The sequence below is a fragment of the Palaemon carinicauda genome, chromosome 11 (assembly GCF_036898095.1).
Source record: "Palaemon carinicauda isolate YSFRI2023 chromosome 11, ASM3689809v2, whole genome shotgun sequence".
Lineage (NCBI taxonomy): Eukaryota > Metazoa > Arthropoda > Malacostraca > Decapoda > Palaemonidae > Palaemon > Palaemon carinicauda.
This window is the reverse complement of record NC_090735.1, coordinates 62,828,001-62,833,006: the sequence shown is the minus strand read 5'-3', so window position 1 is coordinate 62,833,006 and position 5,006 is coordinate 62,828,001. Positions and strand designations below refer to the sequence as shown.

At 31.6% G+C, this 5,006-nt stretch overlaps 1 protein-coding gene across 1 annotated transcript in view; it reads left to right on the top strand.

Annotated features, from left to right (window-relative positions):
* Window positions 1-5,006, top strand: part of Nrx-1 (Neurexin 1) — a 490,730-nt gene that overhangs the window by 182,648 nt on the left and 303,076 nt on the right.

Genomic DNA, 5,006 nt, shown 5'->3' with positions numbered 1-5,006 from the left:
AGAGAGAGAGAGCGAGCACTGTTTTATAAAAGACCCCCACTAACTCATCTCTTTATTAAGAGAGAGAGAGAGAGAGAGAGAGAGAGAGAGAGAGAGAGAGAGAGAGAGAGAGAGAGAGCACTATTTTTTAAAAGACCCCCACTAACTCATCTCTTTATTGATAGAGAGAGAGAGAGAGAGAGAGAGAGAGAGAGAGAGAGAGAGAGAGAGAGAGAGAGAGAGAGAGAGCACTATTTTATAAAAGACCCCCACTAACTCATCTCTTTATTAAAAGAGAGAGAGAGAGAGAGAGAGAGAGAGGAGAGAGAGAGAGAGAGAGATGAGAGAGAGAGAGAGAGAGAGAGAGAGACTAGTAGTTTATAAAATACTTCAATTAACTCTTCCCTTTATTAAGTGAGTGAGAGACCAATATTTTATGTGACCGCCACTGAGTATTCCCTTTATTAAAAGAGAGAGAGAGAGAGAGAGAGAGAGAGAGGAGAGAGAGAGAGAGAGAGAGAGAGAGAGTAGTATTTTATAAATTACCTCAATTGACTCTTCCCTTTATTTAGTGAGTGAGAGACCAATATCTTATAAGTGACCGCCACAGAGTCTTCCCTTTGATAAAAAAAAAGAGAGAGAGAGAGAGAGAGAGAGAGAGAGAGAGAGAGAGAGAGAGAGAGAGAGAGAGAGAGAGAGAGAGACTAATATTTTATAAATTACCTCAACTGCGTCTTCCCTTTACTAAGTGAGTGAGGAGACCGATATTTTATAAGTGACCGCCACTGAGTCTTCCCTTTATTAAAAGAGAGAGAGAGAGAGAGAGAGAGAGAGAGAGAGAGAGAGAGAGAGAGAGAGAGAGAGAGAGAGCAGTATTTTATAAATGACCTCTACTGACCCTTTATTAAGTGAGAGACCAGTATTTTTTAAATGACGTCCACTGAGTCTTCCCTTTATTAAGAGAGAGAGAGAGAGAGAGAGAGAGAGAGAGAGAGAGAGAGAGAGAGAGAGAGAGAGAGAGAGAGAGACATATCCTGGGTGCCAGACGTTTTCATCGCAATATGAAGATCATCCCCTGACCCTAGCGTTGTTTCCCCCTGAAACTCTGCGGCTGATTTTCGAAAACTTCCAAAACTTCATAGACAAAGTTTGTTACTGACGCTGACACGTAGATAATCTTTATCCTTTTTACTTAGTTTTCTTTTATATTTTACCCTTTTGCCATTTTGTTTTATTTTTCGAAGATATGTTGAGTGAAGATGAGAGCCAGAACGAATGGAAAAAGCTTTAAAATATTTTATATTTGTGATGATGATATGGTAGTTATACTCCTTTAAAGGACTTTACATACGTTTATATATATATATATATATATATATATATATATATATATATATATATATATATATATATATATATATATATATATTTCCTTAATAAAGACAGAAATGCACATAATCAACAGGCATGATTGTAACAACGGAAGGTGTAGTTCGGAACATACTAGTTACGGTCTAATAGTGGAAAAAAAGCTTTGTATTTTTTAATGTAACGAAAAGGTTTATTTCATCACTTAGGAACATGGAGAGAGAGAGAGAGAGAGAGAGAGAGAGAGAGAGAGAGAGAGAGAGAGAGAGAGAGAGACTGATACTAAATATTTCATTTTGTAATTTTCATATTTTGGTTAGATAGGTTCCGGTAATTAAGCTATATTAATTTCAAGCACAGTTACAAATAAGTATTTCTACGTATTGGATGACTGTAATGTACACTACTACTTATCCATTTTATTATAAATCTCTTTATTTATAATAATCACAGATAAAGGCACACACGGTGTGTGTGTATATATATATATATATATATATATATATATATATATATATATATATATATATATATATATATATATATATATATATATATATATATATATCGGTTTTATTCTTAACATGTTTATACAGCTTTCGCTTTTTTTTAAATCGTTTTTTGAATTACTTTCATTGTTATCAAAGTTTTATTTCAGATTTTTTTTCTATCTAGTTCTATCAATAATTGATTTCAATATCATTATGACCTTAAGACAGCAATGATAATAATCCTTATCACAAAAATTAGGGAGGAATATCTTAGCACATAAAATACTTGCACAAAGAACTACACATCTTGAAAAACTTGTTAACAATTTCCAGGAATATTAGTCTCCAGTTTCCCAATTTTTTTTTCTTTTTTGCGGTTTTATATCAAAGAGTATCCAACAAATATTTGATTGTCTTTTTTTTCTTTTTTTTTTATAATAAGCATTACATATTACCATCACGATATTAGATGAAATTTTCCTGTATTAAAGGGTTAATGTCGCAAGATATTTCAAGCTACTCACATACCTCGATCCTTATCTTTTGAAAAAAAACTCGTGTCGACTTGGTGATAAGAGTCTTTCAGCGTACACTTTTTACCAATTTAAAAAAGGGGTAGTCGAGTCCTTATGGGGCCCGGCAAGTTGTTAGCACCATTCCCTTTTAATCCTTTTATACATACATGGCAGTTGCTAGTCTCCATTTAAAGGTGAATACAGTTGTTTTATATATATATATATATATATATATATATATATATATATATATATATATATATATATATATATATAATATATATATATATATAGGTAAACCCCTTCTGAGTGAGGATACTTTAAAGTGGTGAAAGAGTTCTATTGCCATGATCATGATCAGTAAAGCTACACTAGTCAGGGCCACCCATACTAGGTTGGTTTGATGTGATTTATCACACGGAAATCTCCCACCAACACTAGTCCCTGATATGACATCTGAAACCTTTGTTCTGCATTAGACTTAAAACGGCTGCATTTGTTGTTATATATATATATATATATATATATATATATATATATATAATGTATGTATATATATATATATATATATATATAATATATATATATATATATATCTTAATATCGAAATCGTTCGGCCTCGTGTGATCAGAATCTCAAGGGGAATAAACTTTATTATTATAGCTGCTGGTTGGCCAGGGATTCGAACCTGGGCCAAGTTGAAACTGAGGTTACAGTGACTCGTCTTTACCAACTAGACTACCAGAGCGAATTCGATAGTCGGAGGTCAGGCTTATATATGAATAAATGGAAAAGACGAGTAAATGTGAACAATTATCATACGCATACATAAGATAATATATGTATACGTGTGTGTGTTTGTGTGCGTGTATGTAATATATATATATATATATATATATATATATATATATATATATATATATACAGTATATACTGTATATATATATACATTTATTTATATAAATATGTATATATAAATATATATATATATATATGTATATATATATATATATATATATATATATATATATATATATATATATATATATCCATTCCGTACACATACACACCACACACACATATATATATATATATATATATATATATATATATATAAATATATATATATATATACATATATATATGTATATTATATATATATATATACATATATATAATGTATATATATATGTATATATATATATATATATATATATATATGCATGTATGTTTGTATGTATGTACATACACAGAAAATAAGTGTAATTATGGAAATAAGAAGACGATTTCGTTGAATGACGTCACGCCTCGTCTCTTAAACAAAGAGATGTTATAACCTCGATAACAATGCCCTAGAGACAATGAGGTCAATCATATTGACTTATTTAGGTTTTGTGATCTGAATATTGTCAATAACAAGGGCATTGAATGCTTAATGTTATCGATGAGCACAGAATAGAACACAGGTTGCAAAGGCTGCGCTGGTGCGTTCTGATATAAAGAAACATTTTTATGTAGGGCTCATATTATCCTCGGTCTTGATTATGGATGCATTGAAGGAAATTGTAAATCGCATGTGTAGTCAATGCTTAATGGCACACCCACACTCATATATATATGTATATATATATATATATATATATATATATATATATATATATATATATACATATATATATATATATATATATATATATATATGTGTGTGTGTGTGTGTGTGTACATATATAGATGTATAAATGTGATGTGTGTGTATATATATATATATATATATATATATATATATATATATATATATATATATATATATATATATATATATACCTCATCAGCAACTGTTGCTAGTCACTGCAGGACAAAAGCCTCAAACATGTTCTTCACACGCGTATGTTTATGGATTTTCTATGCCAGTCTATACCCGCAAATTTTCTTAACCCGTCAAATCATCGTCTTCTACTCCTTTTCCTGCTGCTTCTGTTGATGATGATGATAAAATACACTGTATATATGTGTGTTTTTTGCACATGCCCACCTTTGTATATAAATTGACCGTGGGTAATAACCCCCCTCCCCCTCTTCCCAGCCTGCATCGGCTGAAAGTCTATTAAAGTGGCGATTGTTGGTGTTAACTCTACTGAAGACATAACCGAGACCCACTTTCATTTTGCCTGAAAGTTTCAGCTTCATGAATAAATGCGCATTTTAACTCTGGGACGGAAGCATTATTTGGAAACTTCCGGAGTTCCGGGTAAAACACACTTGTGTTCTGGGTTAGTCTTGGTTTCGTGTCGAGCGGAAGTCTGCCAGGGTGTTATTAGGCGAGCCTTCATATAACGATTTAGAAGAAACTGCTAAGGAAAAAAAAGATTAAATAGAATTATGAAGGTGAACGGAATAAGGTGTAATTTAAGCTTTAGTGGTGATAAAGTATATGGTTTGAAATGGATTCCTCTGCACAGTGTTTATGATTTCAATCACTGTAAAAAACCACTAGGGAATTGTTTGAATCATACTTTCTTCCCCATATCTCTACACAATGTATGGGAATTGTATACTAACTTGTAATTTCCCCCTCTCGTGTGAAAAGGCATGCGCGTATTCTTTATTGGCATGCGGTCAATATTTCATTAGTTTATAAACAAGATGGTTCCTT